At 38.2% G+C, this 15,656-nt stretch overlaps 1 pseudogene and 1 gene segment (V, D, J or C); one reads left to right on the top strand and one right to left on the bottom strand.

The window, feature by feature from the left end:
* The window catches only part of LOC311611518 (T cell receptor delta constant-like), a 312,126-nt gene that overhangs the window by 289,853 nt on the left and 6,617 nt on the right, over positions 1–15,656 (bottom strand).
* On the top strand, positions 5,813–7,516 carry LOC311612033 (cold shock domain-containing protein E1-like; annotated as a pseudogene). The gene is made up of 2 exons: positions 5,813–7,122; positions 7,309–7,516. The product of its transcript is annotated as a cold shock domain-containing protein E1-like (transcript).

Here is a 15,656-nt window from a genome sequence, read left to right as displayed (position 1 = left end):
TTGGCAAGTTTTTCAATCTCTTTGAGGCTTGGATTTCTAATAAGTAACACAGATCTCAAAGTAATTCTTAACTCATTAAATGGCAATGAAGATGAAAAAAATATAATACATTTAGGGCTTTCCTAAAATGACACTGACCTTTGAAGACAAAAAGAAATAAATACTCGATAGGTTAGATGATGTGAAAATTAAAGACAACCACATTTAACAATAAACAAAACAGAAAGCAGCATGTTAGAATAAAATAAAGTACCCTCCAATATATAGAAATAATTCCACAAAAGAAAAAGAAACCAATAGAGAAATGATCAAAAATTAGATATAAGCATTGGCCAAGAACAAATTATAGAGTGCCAATATATGGAAAGAGAGAGAGAGAAAAAAACCTCAAAAAGCATTAGGAATCAGGAAAATGCAAATAGGTAAAGTATATTTGGGTTGTTAAAATAAAAAAATACTTGTGGTTCCCAATTTGTAAGATGAGCCTTCTCACTCACTGAAAGTTGGAGTATAATTGTTTATACCATATGGAGGACAAATTGTAATTTTCTCCAAAAAACTTAAATATGCCTTTCTTTGACTTAGCAATTTCAATTTCAGAAATCTCAATAAAATTGATAATTCCACACACATACAAAAATTAATCTACAAAGATGTATAGAAAGTTCTTTGTGATAGCAAAGAAAAAGGAACAAATATCCATAAATAGGAAAGTAAGTAATTAAATGATGGAATTTTCAAAGTACTATAGCACCATAAAAAAAGAAGGAAATGGCCGAAACCGGTTTGGCTCAGTGGTAGAGAGTTGGTCTGTGGACTGAAAGGTCCCAGGTTTGATTCCCCAGTAGGGGGTGTGTAAGAGGCAGCTGGTCGGTGATGTTTCTTTCTCATCGACGTTTCTAGCTCTCTATATCTCTCCCTTCCTCTCTGTAAAAAAATCAATAAAATATATTTGTTTTAAAAAAGGAAATGGACTTCTACACTTTTTTTTCTAGTGTAGAAAATTCTTTAGAACACTATTAAAAAAATACAGAAGGTAAGTTGCAAAAAATTCAAATAAATCCAATTTAAATGATAAGGTGTGTGTGTGTGTGTGTGTGTGTGTGTGTGTAAATGCGTATATAGTTGCATGAATTTATTTATTTGAAAGACATAAGTGTGGCATAATACTTTAAATAATCTTAAACTCTGAGAAGGACAGTGGAAGCTACAATATAATGAAGGAGATATAACTATAGGCTTTTACTTTAGCTCTGCTTAAATCTTTTATGGACTATCAAAAAATTGTGAAAACTTTTTTAGATGCATGATTTCTAGACATTTAAAAATAAATTAATATTAATTTAATTGTTGCTTTGAAATTAATTTAATTAATTTAATTTCAAAAGAACTTCCTTATCACAAATATATATGCTCTAGGCCAGTGTTTTTCAACCTTTTTTGGGCAAAGGCACACTTGTTTCATGAAAAAAATCACGAGGCACACCACCATTAGAAAATGTTTAAAAAATTTAACTCTGTACCTATATTGACTATATATAAAGTAATTCTCTTGAATAGGAATCAAATAAACACAAAGAAAGTATTTTATAATTACTTTATTATGAAATATTAAGTAAACAAAATAGTGAAAAATTATAAAATTCTTGTCTTGTCTGCACCTACGGCACACCAGGCAACATTAGTGTGCCGCGGAACAGCGGTTGAAAAACGCTGCTCTAGGCTAGCAACAACTAAAATAACATTTCAGATTTCTCTCAGAGAAAGAATAATTTGTTTCTATAGTAGCATGCATTTCCAAACTTGGACTTACCTCTGCACCCAAATAAAAGACACGTTTGAGACAAGTAGAATTATTTTTATTTTTCTCCTATTTTTTTATGCTAAAATACTGAAGCCAACATTTTATTTATATATATATATTATTGATTTTCCACAGAGAGGAAGGGAGAGGGATAGAGAGCTAGAAACGTCGATGAGAGAAACACCGACCAGCTGCCTCTTGCACACCCCCTACCGGGGATGTGCCCACAACCAATGTACATGCCCTTGACCGGAATCGAAACTGGGATCTTCCAGTCCACAGACCGATACTCTATCCACTGAGCCAAACCTGCTTCGGCATGAAGCCAACATTTTATTGACATGCAGAGGAGCCATGACAAATTTTTAATACCTCTTTACTTTGATTGCTACGTTAACCTTATAATCCTTAGCTGCCTCATACTTCTCAGCCACATCAACAAATTAGGTGCTCATTCCTTGCCCTCTTTTTACCCTGTCTTTCTTGTTTTCCTTATTCATGTTCTCCTATTTCCTCCCCTTCATTTTCCTCCTTTCATATTGCTCTCTGACTCTCCTAAATGGCTCTAGATTTGCTCTGAATAGCTGCTGCCTCCCCCACCTTCTTTTGCTAGGGAGATATTGCACAGGTGCAGCCCCATCTGTCCCACTGTGTCTCTCAGAGCACAGTAGTACACAGCAGAGTCTCTCAAGGTAACCCAGGGCAGGATCAAGGTACTGGATTTTCTGTCTTCTGTGATGATGAGAGAGGCCATGTCGTTAGTCACAGTCTTTCGTAAGCCATGAATTATATACTGTGGCCTTTGATTGGGATTTTGCCGATACCAATGTATATAGTCATTTCCACCGATGGTAGAATGGTTACAAGGTAGGCTCACATTTTTTCCTTCAGCATAATCCATGGAGTTGGGCTGGGTGATCTTAGCATCAATCACAGTCCCTAAAGGTTTAAGAAATTCAAATTAGCATCTATAGATCAAGGATACAACACTCCCATGACTCTTTGGCTCTACCCCATTCTACAGTGTTTTTATTTATGTCCTTCTAGAATGCAAAAAATCATTATTAGTGCTTGTTATGGAGACCAAAGGTACATGCCAAAAATCAGAGACTTCATAGATTCTATTCCATGGGTCCTTGGATCAATAAACCCAGAAATTTCTTACCATCTGGATACTGCTAAGGGTTCTTCTGGGATCGTGGTTATGATTTAATCTGTCATCTAGAAGTTTGTTCTCCTAGACAAATGCATAGATCACTTCTTTACTCCAACTCTAGCATGGGAGAGAACTAGAGAGCAAATAACCCTTCAAGGTCCTTTTGGTAATCATAGAACACTTACCCAAGGTCAGAAACACAGTTACTCCAGTCAACAGCCTCATTCTTAAAGGGAAGACTGAGATCATGAGCCCAGAGTTCAGTCTTTGTGTCTGCACTTAGTCTTAAAGAGATTCCAGAGAACAGAAGCAACAGCTACAACTGCAGCCACCACTGTGTTGTTGCCACATTCTTGTCAGCCAATGATAGAGCAGTTCCTTCTCTAGTCTACCTCCCCTGTTTTATCTATGTCCCCAAGAAGAAGGAGAGAATGTCAATCATATATCCCCAACTCACAGGATTCCCACTAATATTATTTGTGAGGTTTAAAGTTTGACTCTAGATAAGGAAAATAAATCATAAGGATGTATCTATCCAGACCTTTCTTCCATAATTTCCTCTTCAATGTACCAAAGAAATTGGCTGACACCCCAAGGAGCTTGTACAAAGTATGCTTTAATCCCAGAAAATTGTACTGAGCTCTGTGCTGTAAGAAGATGAAATTTCTATCCACATACCAGAAAATGCATGTGAGATTCAAAAGAAGTCAGTGATGTGCTCAAGGGGACTGGAAAAATTAACAGTGTTGAAGCTAAAAGCTAAACTTTTGGTAGCTCAGGTTTCCTATAGAGTTTCCTGGAATCATGATATCTACTATTGTCTAGGTAGACACTTTTTATTGCATCTTTCTTGGTATAGTAACTGATTACATGAATTGTGTTCATCCTCATTCTCCTTGAAGAAATATCCTTAGTACTCATCTTCTCTGTGGCAGGTATGGGTGCTGTGTACCAGGGATGGTAACGCAGAAAGAAAAGAGAATAGAAAAAGCAAAAATGGTGGAGGAGGTAGATTGTAGAAGGTTAGTGGAGGAAAGAAAAACAGATATAAAGAATAGGGAAAATAAGAAATTATCAAGGAGGGGAATGGAGAGAAAGTTATTTATGGAGGTACATGTATAGGACTAAGGCTATTGGTCTAAGGGCCCCTGAATCTTTGACCACACATACTCAATAAGAGATTATAAAGTACAAGTTGCCTGAAAAGGAAAAAAGCATGCCTTTTTTCCCCTGTAAAATGTCTGCCCTTCTCCCAGAAAGAAATGTTTTTTTGCAGATGAACCAACCCCCTCTTGTGACTGAACAAATGAACTGCATAACAAAAACCAGACCAAAAGTCTTTTGAAAGATTCTTTCCTCACATTTGAAGTTGAAAATCTTTGCTGTATTACCTCTGTAATCATTATTATTTTCTGACCCTATAACACTCCCCCCAAATTTTAATTATACTTATTGCTTTATTTCAGTGATATTTCCATTATGATTCTCAGTTGTTGGCTTCTCTTCAATTTTCTTTTCCTCTCTAATCTTCAAAAGCCCATATTCTTCAATGTTTACAAGAAGGTTGGTACAGATTAGGCACTCAAGAATTACTTATTTTCTAAATTTGTAGCTGAGTCATTATTTATTAATTTAGTGAGAGAAGTTATGCTGAGTAGCTCCTTAAATTATTCTAAATATAATCTTTCAATATTGTGAAAACCATTTTGAACAAAAGGCTTCAACAGGACAAATATAGTGTTAGAGTTGTGGGAAAAATTCAATAGACAACAAATTTATCAAACATGGGGTGGGGAATATCAGACTATAAAGACATGGGAATAAATGTCCTAGTAATTATACATTATACTTCATTCATTTAACAAGTATTATTGGGAGCCTATTCTGTGCCAGGTCTCTTTTCACCTCTCTCTTCACCTCTCTCTCATTCTCTCTCTCTCTCTCTCTCTCTCTCTCTCTCTCTCTCTCTCTCTCACACACACACACACACACACACACATCAATAGCATGCTATTGCTGAAACTATAAGAACAAATGAAATTGAAATTAAGGGCAGTAGTACTTACATCAGGCAAAATAAACTTTTAAAAAAGCCCATAATAGGAAACAAAGAAAGACCCAGAAATTCCACTTCTAAGTGTTATCCAAAGAAACCCTGAACACTGATTCAAGAAGACATATGCATCACTATGTTCATTGCAGCATGATTTACCAGAGCCAAGATATGGAGGCAGCCTAAGTGTCTATTGATAGACAAATGGATAAAGCAGTGGTACATATAGGCAATGGAATATTACTCAGCCATTAAAAGAAAGAAAATCTTGGCATTTGCAACAATATGGATTGGCCTAGAGGGGATAATGCTAAATCAAACAGAGAAAGAAAAATTCCGCATAATCTCACTTATACATGAAATATAAAGAACAAAGTAAACTCCATGTGCTAGGCGTGCTGCTTCTGGCATTGCTGGAGAGGGGGCTCTGAAGTGTAATAGAATAGACTATACCACCTGAAACTACTGCTTTAAGTTTAGACCAAGCAAGGGACAAACTTTGAAACAACCAACAAGACCAAAGAAGAGTACACAACACTTGATCTGAAATAAGAAGTCTACCTACTCAAAAGCTTTCAACGAGCACTTCCCAGCACTACTGCTAGTCAGTCATCTTTGTTGTTTTCAGTGCTGTACTGTGAGATTGCCCATTGCAACAGCAGTTGTATTCTTTATTAGTTTTAAGTCATTTTCTCTCACATATTTTTAATACTAGCAACTTTCATCCTTTGAAATGTGTTGAAAAAAAAAAGAATCAGTAATTATTACTGAAAGTGCAATATTTGATTATCATTGAGACATGAGCATTGATCCAAATCTCCACAACAATGGACACAATTGGTACCCCAATGATACTTCAGCAGCACTGTGTGAAAGTGGGGTTATTGAAAAATGGATAACCTCTAACGGGTCTATTCAGTCTCCAGAATGTCAAGCTCCACTTTTCTACCACTTTTCATAGTATAATGGAAACCCACAGGACTTAAAAGTAGGAGATAATGTTGAATTTGGAGTATCATCTGACCTGCAGAAACCCATTGCTGTTAAACTGGTGAAGATAAAAGCAGAAATCCTCCCTGAAGAGTGAATGAATGGACAAGAAATGTTTCATCTGACTTATGGTCCTGAAGAGTGGAAGAAAATGTTCAGCTGGAAACTGGAGTTAAAATAAACTTTATAATTGATCATAATAAACACACTGATGCTATAAGTGCTCAAAACATGCGGTTGAAAAACAAACAAGCCGGCAGTCAGGAAGTAGTTTGTGGCATGTCTTTAATGAAAGAGGTGATGTTATAAAAGAAATACTCTTTCACTAAAACGAATTTAAGGGTGATTTAGCAGCCTTACAACTTGGAGATGATGTGGAACTCATAACAAGGACAGTGATGGTAAAGAAGTTGAAATAGATATCAGAATATTGCCTCAAGGAACAGTTATTTTTGAAGATACTGGCATTGAACATTTTGAAGGAACTGTAGCCAATGTTGTCCCAAAAGCACTCAGAGGAAAATACAGAATGACCCTTTGACAGGACACATCGAAGTTGACCTTGTGATTCCTAAAGACCTTCCCTTTGTAGACAAAGATACAAAATCCAAGGTGACCCTGTTGGAAGGTGACCATGCTAAGCTTAATATTTCAACAGATGTAAGTGACAAATTAGAATGAACAATCAACATAGAACTTCTATCAAGTACATCTTGGTTCACTGATGAAGCCAGAAAAATGTGTGTAATTGCTATCATACAGGAATGTTTTTAGTTTCATAAAATGTATGGATTCTCACCAAATACTCCTATGTTCTTCCCCTGTAGTGAAATTCTTCATGGGAATTAGATGCATGTCGCAGAGGAAGTCGAGTTTACTATACTTCCTAATATGCTCTCTGCCCTAAGAAATTATGCTGTTAGGATTAAAAAGTATCCCGGGGGCATAGGTTTATTCCACTTCTATTCAGATAGTTTTCTGGGCACTGTAGAAAAAGAAGTCACTTTTTTAAAATCCTAAAACCACCAACTCAAATAAAGGCAAAAGAGAGAGAGAGAGAGAGAGAGAGAGAGAGAGAGAGAGAGAGAGAGAGAGAGAGAGAGAGAGAGGAGAGAGAAAGTGAGGCTAAGGATGTTTTTTATGATTGTGGAATAAAATTGACTATTACTTTCAAGCCACTGATCTACTTCTCCTCAAATAGGAAATAAGGCTGAAAGGCTTGTTAGCTATGTAGCAACTCTGAAGTATAATTATGAATTTATTGAAAAAGCGAATCACTATAAGAAAATCTTTTTTCCATTACAGTGAGTTCTCTGGTAATGTCAATAGCCTGGAAATGGGAGACATGATGGAGTATAGGATGACCAAAGGCAAAGGCAGCAAAGTCAGTGGAAAACAAGTCAACAAAACACCCCCAGTGAATGGAATTACTGAAGAAGCTGATCCTACCATGTACTCTGATAAAGTCATTAATCCCTTGAGGAGTGTTAATCCAACACAGACTGAATACTAAAAAATAATTGAGATCGTGGAGGAAGGGAATATGAAAGGTAAAGTCTATCCATTTGGCATAGTTGGAATGACCAACAAAGGGGATTGATTGCTTGGAGTGTGTACTAGGCCAAAATGCGCAGGCTATGGCCTACAACATCACACCACTGAGTAGGTATATGAGATATTAGTTTGGCTAAATTAACTATAAGTGGGAAATAGCAAAAGCTCCTTTTCCGTGTGGACATGCGATTTTTCTTCTTTAGCTTATTAATATGGTGGGTTCCATCAGTTTATTTTCAAATATTGAAGCAGTCTTGCATCCATGAAAAAAAAATGTGTTTGATGTATTGTGTGTTTCTTTTATTAAACAGAGGTGAGTAAAAGTAGGTTTACAGTTGTTAATATGGAAAATAACATAATATTTAACACTAAAAGAATAAATGTGTTTCTCATACTCACAACTATAAATCTACTTTTGTTCACTCCTGTATTAATGAATTCTACTTGCTAATATTTTGTTAAGAAAGTTGTGTCCCTATTCATGAGGAAAATTTCTCTGTAGTACCCCCAGCCCCTCTACTTTTTGTATGGTCTTTGCTTTTGCTATCAAGGTAATACTAACTTCATAAACTGAGTTAGAAATTCTTTTCTTTTTTTTCTGTTTTCTGGAAGAAATTGTGTAGAATTCAAGTGAGCTCTTCAAATCTTTGGTAGACTTTTCCAATATAAACTATTTGAGCCTAAATAATTTTTTAAATTAAGATTTTAATTTCTTCATAGACATTGTGATTTCAGCTTGCTTTGACTTCTGTTCCAAAGAGAAACAGGGGAGAGCTGCTTCTGGAGTCCCACAGCAAGGTTTGGGGACAGGCTGTCTGCGTGGCTGTGGTGAGCAGGGAGCTGGTTTTTCTAGTCTCTCCAAACCATGGATTATAAGAGTGACAACATGTAATTTAAGGGCATGAACTCTATCATCCTCAAGAACTGTGCAGGACCAGCCAGCATGGCTCAGTGGTTAGGTGTTGACCTCTGAACCATGAGGTCTTGGTTCAATTCCAGGTCAGGGCACATGTCCAAGTTGTGGGCTCAATCCCCAGTACGGGATTTGTAGAAGGCAGCTGATTAATGATGCTCTCTCATCATTGGTGTTTCTATCTCTCTCTCCCTCTCCATTCCTCTCTGAAATCAATAAATATATATTTCTTTTGAAATATGGTCTTAAAGTCCTGTTCTGGCATGAAAGACGTGGTGGCAATCCTTAGATGCAATGAGAGCCATGGGCCTTCATGACAGCAGGTGGTGATTGATTACTCATGTTGGGCCCTACCATAAACAGGGAGATGTAAGTTTTTCTTTTTTACTGTGATTTTTATCTTTTGCTCATTTTTCTCATTCCATCTGACTAAATCCTAAAAAAAGAAATAAGGGGCCATTTACAAGGGCATGCCTGTAATTTAAAAAAATTAACAAATTATTTTAAATTTCAGATCAACTTATTTTCCCTGTGCCTTTTGTTTCTACCTATTCAGTTAGCCAGTAATAAGATCATATTGAAAATACTAGAGGACCAGCAGGCACAAAAATCATGTGCAGTTTGGGTCCCTAGGCCCAATACATGAAGCTCCCCACTCCAGGATACTCCACGATGCTTGAGGCCCTTCAACTGCTTCACAAGACTCCCCCGACCCCACCATGCTCCAGGACCCAGGACTGACTTCCACCATGGGCCAGGATCCATGACAGCAGTTCAGCCCACTTACCAGTCCCCGCCCACCAGAGCCTACTGCATGCACAGCCCATTCAGCCATCCCTCTGGTTATTTTGGACGTGACAGACCCTGGCACTTTATATATATAGATTAGTGTTAGGTCACCTAAAGAGAAACACATGAGGCACAATGGTGAGGGATTATGAATTTATTTGATCATTCACACACCAGGTGGCTGAGCCCTAGATAACTCCAGTACCCAGTGACTGGAGTCAGTAGTTTTTAAAGGACTTTTGGTGGGCTTTTTCTGGCTAGAGAATTCTCTGTGCAGATCTGGAGGGGAGAGATAATGGAATGTGGTCTCAGCAAATAAAGTGTGGGCTCAGCAAACGAGAATGTCCATAGTGAAATGGCCTGAAAAGTCATTTCTTGGGGAGGGGATTCTATTTAATTGCTTGATTAAACCTAACAATTAGAAATCCTTCTATTGATCTTTATTCCAATAATGATGGGACTGATTTGGGAAGTTGATTAGCAGCAGGAACAATAATGGCTCTTCTTTGGTACTGTTTCACTTCAATAACTCTGGTGTACAGTGAACCATAGGCTCTCCTCACTCAGGCCTGTGCTATACTCTCCCAATTCTACACACATTCAAGTAACATAGATTTAATCATCCCCAGTCTGACAATCAAGCAGATTCAATATCACCTTGTGAATGAATTTTTAATTTAAAAAATTTCCATGTGTATGTCTCTTAAATGAGGGGCCCTACAATAAATGAGGGGCCCTACAATTTGTTTTTTGAAATATGCATTATTTTTTTCTCAATATGTGATGGCCATAATGAGATTTCTAAGGAGAGAGAAAGAAAGAGAGAGAGAGAGAGATGACATGAGATGGGTAAGTAGTTATTAATGTAGGGATCAGGGGAAACTGAAACTCAAACTATTAGATGAAGAGGCCCAGAAAGTAGTTAAATCATGTTGATAAAACGCAGGAAGGCTCCAGAATTAGAAGCTACAGAACCAGCGGGGTATTTTGCTCATAGATGGTTTGGAAACCTACAAAATGAGTACAGCACCAGAGACTTGACCTGCCTTCTATACCTGGAAATTATAAACAAAGAAACTTAGGCGATATAGTTCAATTACCTATTCAGTAGCACAATCACAGTACCAACTGGAGGATAGATCAAATTTAGTGGTGAACTTCGCCTATCAATGCTTTTTTCAGTATCACAGGAGCTTTTTTTTTATTATTATTGTAATTAACCTTATGTAAGAAGAAATGACATACAGATGCTCACGTAGGGAGAAGGTTGAAGTAACCTAAACTAAAATCCCCAATGAATTAAACGAGGGGCATTGCTTATTCTGGTATGAAACATGTAGGTTTCCATGTCGGGTGTTTGATAAGAGAGTTCCATTTATGCATGTGAAGAAACATAACAGAAAGACTAGCTTTTAGAAAGTAGCAGTAATGTGGGGTAAATATCACACTAGTTTAACCAGATTGTTTTAGATAGGTTGTTAAACCATTTAATTCATTTGGAATCATGTCAAAAGTGAGGGAAAGGATTCATCTCAATGGTATAGCTAATATATTGGGGAAAGGGGGCTAAGGCTGGTAGTGTTTAGTAACAGTCCAATTACTTGAAGGAGCTACAATGACTAGAATGTTTGTTTACCTGTGCTCGCACTTCCCCTGATTATTGAAAACACTGCAATCCATTGAATTTGCCTTTTTCATCCCACACAGGGCTCTTCACCAACACTGGGACCCGAGTAGCACCAGACCCAGGTTTGAGTATGGGCTGCAGGTGCCTTAAAAGCACTGTGCCAAATGCACAGAGGTATGTGGCTGCGTCTTCGGGCTGGGATCCTTTGATGTACAAGTAGCTGTAACCCTCTGTAGTATTAAGAGTAATTGTAACTCGACCTTTTTCCTTTACATCCCCATTTACGCTAATTACAAGCAGGATGGTGGGGCTTTTCGCAGGTTCCCACCTGTACCAGTGTAAAGCATAGAAAGAGCTGGTGGGGAAGCGGCAGGTGAAGTTGGTGCTCTTTCCTTCCGGAACATGCAGTGACTGAGGACTCTGTTCCACATTCAGTTCGCTGCTCACTCCTGTTCAGAAAGAAAGACAAGGTGAGTCTTAGAAACTGGTCTCTCTATAGAGCTTTTATTTTCTTCACATAGTCTCAAATAAAACCTAGGGGTGTCTGTCTGCATCGTCCTCCCTCCCCTTCACCACTCCAGAGTGTTAGGAATGTCTTCAGTAACCCAAGGACTTACGGACAAGATGAAGCCATAGGATTAACAACAAGGCTGGCAAAAGATGATTCTCCATTTATTCTGCCCAAGTATCTTCAGCAAAGTAACGTCCTGCAGCCTAGATCTGTGGGACATTTGGCCTCAGAAAGCAGGATTCTGTACTTGTTTGCTGAACCAATCAGAGACAAGCTCTTGTAAATGTACTAAAAACACACCAATTCTGCCCCCTAGATTCAGCTTCCTGTGGTTCAAAAGGAAGGATCAAACACTGCTTTCTTTGCTTTTCTAACGTTTTTTTTTTAAAGCAAATATCAAGTTTTTATTTTTTAAATTTATCTTTATTGTTTAAAGTATTACAGATGTCCCCTTATCCTCCCATTGACCCCTTCCACCCTACACCTACCCCTCTCAGGCCTTCACCAGACTATTGTCTGTATCCATGGGTTATACATATGCATATAAGTTCCTCTGTTTATCATTCCCCACCCACCCCTTTACCCCCACCTTCCCTTTGAAATTCATCAGTGTGTTCCATGCTTTTATGTCTCTGAATGTATTTTGTTCATAAATTTATTTTCTTCATTAGATTCTATATATGAGTAAGGTCATGTGATATTTATTCTTCTTTGACTGGCTTATTTAGCTTAGCATAATTCTCCCTGTTCATCCATGTTGTTGCAAATGGTAAGAGTTCCTTTAAAAAAAAAATAGCATAGTAGTCCCATTGTGAAATATACCACAGGTTTTTATCCACTCATTTGCCCATGGGCACTTTAGCTGTTTCCAAATCTTATCTATTATGAATTGCTCTGCTATAAACATATCGGTGCATATATTATTTCTGACTGGTGTTTCTGGCTTCTTAGGATACATTCCTAGAAATGGAATCACTGGGTCAAATGGCAATTCCATTTTTAATTTTTTGAGAAAACTCCACACTGTTTTCCACAGTGCAGCATTGGCTTTCTTAAGGCCAACTTCATAAACATTGAAGAAATCTCCCATGAGTTCACAACACAAAGGGAGTTGGTCATTTTTCAGAAGTGGGCTGCCCAATCATGTTTCCCGTGAACTGCTTCCCATGAACTGCTACCCGTGTTTCCCCGAAAATAAGACATCCTCTGAAAATAAGACCTAGCGCAACTTTGGGAGAAAAAATTAATATAAGACACTCTTATTTTTGGGGAAACAGGGTATTAAGTTGAGAGAGAGTTGCAAGTGGAATGGCAATGTGGAAGGAAAAGCCCTTTGATTAGAAATATTTTATGTGAATTTGAAAAAAGTTTTTTTAAATTTTAAATCCCCTCAGATTATAAATGTGCACACATACTATGTACTAACTAAACAATCTTTTGCTTTATGTACATCATTCTTATATAAAATAATATAATTTACAATAAGAAAATTAAAGCTCAAGGAGATTAAGTGATTAATTCAAAGTCAATTATCTAGTAGGTGGCATAGTAAGAATTAGAATATATATCTACCTGGCTCTGGAGTCTGTGATGTTTGGAATCTGCCATGTCACTACATTTGTGATATTCACTAAATGTTTTAATCTTAAAGAAGATATATTCTGAAAAAATGAGGGTGAATCTATTTTGGAGTTGTTCTTCTTAATAGCCAAAAAAAAAGGGGGTGGGGGAACTACCTGAATATTCATGAGCTGGTGAATAGATACACAAAATTGGGTAACTATTTGGCAATAAAAAAGAGTTAAATACTAATAAATGTTACAATATAGATGAATCTCAAAAACATTATGTTAAGAAAAGAAGCTAGACATAAGAGATCACATATTGAATTATTCCATTTATATAAAATTAGAGGCCTGGTGCATGAAATTTGTGCATGGGGGGGAGGGAGTCCCCTCAACCCAGCCTGCACCCTCTCCAATCCGGGACCCCTTGGGGGATGTTCAACAGCTGGTTTTGGCCCATTCCCTGGGATCAGGCTGAAACTGGCCGTCGGACATCCCTCTCACAATTTGGGACCGCTAGCTCCTAACTGCTCACCTGCCTGCCTGCCTGATGGCCCCTAACACCCTCCTCCCCCCCCCCCCCCCGACAGCCTGATCACCCCTATCAGCCTCTGCCTGCCAATCTGATCACCCCTAATTGCCCCCCCTGCTGACCGGGTTGTCCCCATTGCCCCCCTCTGCCAGCCTGGTCACCCCCAACTGCCCACCCCCTGCTGGTCTAATGCCCCTCACTGTCCCCCTCTGCCAGCCTGGTTGCCCCCGACTGCTCCCCCCCTTGCCAGCCTTGTGGCCCCATGCAGCCTGTTGTTCAATTGTTACTGTGAGGATGTCTTGACCAATTTGCATATTACCCTTTTATTAGTATAGATATTTAGACAATAAAACTGTAAAGGTATAAAGTAGATCAGTGATTTCCTGGGGCTGGGGATGGAAATAAGGATTAACTGTAACTGAATGAAGGATCTTTTTGGGGTGATAAAAATGTTAAAACTGGATTATGGTAATGGTTTCATAACTCAGTTAATTTACTAAAGATCATTGAACTGTAAATTCAAAATGGATGAATTTTACAGAATGTAAAATATAAGTCAATAAAGTTGTTTGAAAGTAAATAAGAATTATGGTTTATCTTACCATCATCACAGTCCATGGATAATGTAGTTTGATTTAACATACAATGATTTGTTTGAATAGTGATTTCTGTTTTTAGAATTTCCCAGGGGCTCTGAAAATTATTTTTTTTAAACACATCATTCACTATTCTCCACAACATTCACTATTCTCCACAACATTCTCAATTCTGTGTAAGGCCAAAAAATAGTCAGATAAATAAGATATCTCCAAGGAAAATTTAATAGTACAAGATACATTAATTAAAATTGTTTAGGATAGAAATCTAACCTCTGGGAAATTGATAGTATTAATTAACTTTGTAACCATAGTACCAGCTCAAAATGGTCTTATCCTGTTTAACAAGATACGAATTGCTTTTCAGAGACAACAGACCAAAACCACAAGTGATACAGCCAAGGCGTGCACAGAGGGGAGTGATATGACTTCCAGCTGCATCTAGAACCAAAGTCCTGTGCCCTATTCCCCAACCAAAGGACTGGGACAGAACCAGATCTTGAACATTGGAACCCTTTCAGAAGCAGAAGGTCCAATGTCCAGGAAAGTCCTGTGTTGACACCCCTTACCATACATGGCCATGCTGCAAGGTCCTCCAATTGAGCCTATCCAATCAGTGCTTCTGCATACCTGTTTCTCCCTTAAAAATCCATCTCACCCTGGATCTGACAGGAAGGCTTTTGAGCTTTAGCTACCTGTTCTCCTGAGTGTCATCATCTATAATAATAAAAACATAATATGCTAATTAGAGTGGACATCCTTCCAGATGTCCTTCTGCATGACCTTCCCGATGAAGCTGGGGCTGTGAGGGAAGCCCACGTCCTGGGTGCCAAAGGGAAACCAGTACTGGCAGCCGGGGGAAGGAAGGCCTACACTTGCACGAATTTTGTGCACCAGGCCTCTAGTACACAAAATTCATGCACTGTGTGGGGGAGTGTCTCTCAGCCCATCCTGCACTCTCTCGCAATCTGGGAACCCTTAATCCTTATTGCTCAGCTCTCTTCTCCATGGAGAAAGGAGAGGCTCCCACCACTTCCACTGCACTCACCAACCGTGACTACACTGACCACCAGGGGGCAGCTCCTGCATTGAGCTCTGCCATTTGGTTGATTTGCATATTAGGCTTTTATTATATAGGATAAAAAATTTTTTTTCACTATAATTCTCATTGTTGAGAGTTTGGTTCTGCTAGCACAATGGACAAACTCTGTAATAACTTTAATACCTTCTTTCCAGTGAACAACTGAAATGAATAAAGAAGACAGCATGGGATTGGTGCTAATACTTGGGAACATTTCCTTCCACATACAAATCATGTTCTGAAAAATAGAACAAGACTGGAAGGTGTTTCAATGGCTAACTTCTAGATTTTCTTCCCAAGAAAAGAGATGGAATCATGGTTAATAAAGACAGTCTTTAAGTGCCTAATTAAGTGTCCTAAAGTAGAAGTGTAGGGGCTAGACTTAGGGAAGGGCTGCTAGACAAATAAAAACTATTACAAGTCAAGCTTCTGTTTTCTCCAGATCACAGCATTCAGATGATTCAGTGGTAGAAAAGGGCATGACT

The sequence above is a fragment of the Pipistrellus hanaki genome (assembly GCF_964339955.1).
Source record: "Pipistrellus hanaki genome assembly, chromosome: 1".
In the NCBI taxonomy this organism is placed as follows: domain Eukaryota; kingdom Metazoa; phylum Chordata; class Mammalia; order Chiroptera; family Vespertilionidae; genus Pipistrellus; species Pipistrellus hanaki.
Note: the sequence above shows the minus strand (reverse complement) of the source record. Positions and strands in the feature narration are given on the sequence as shown.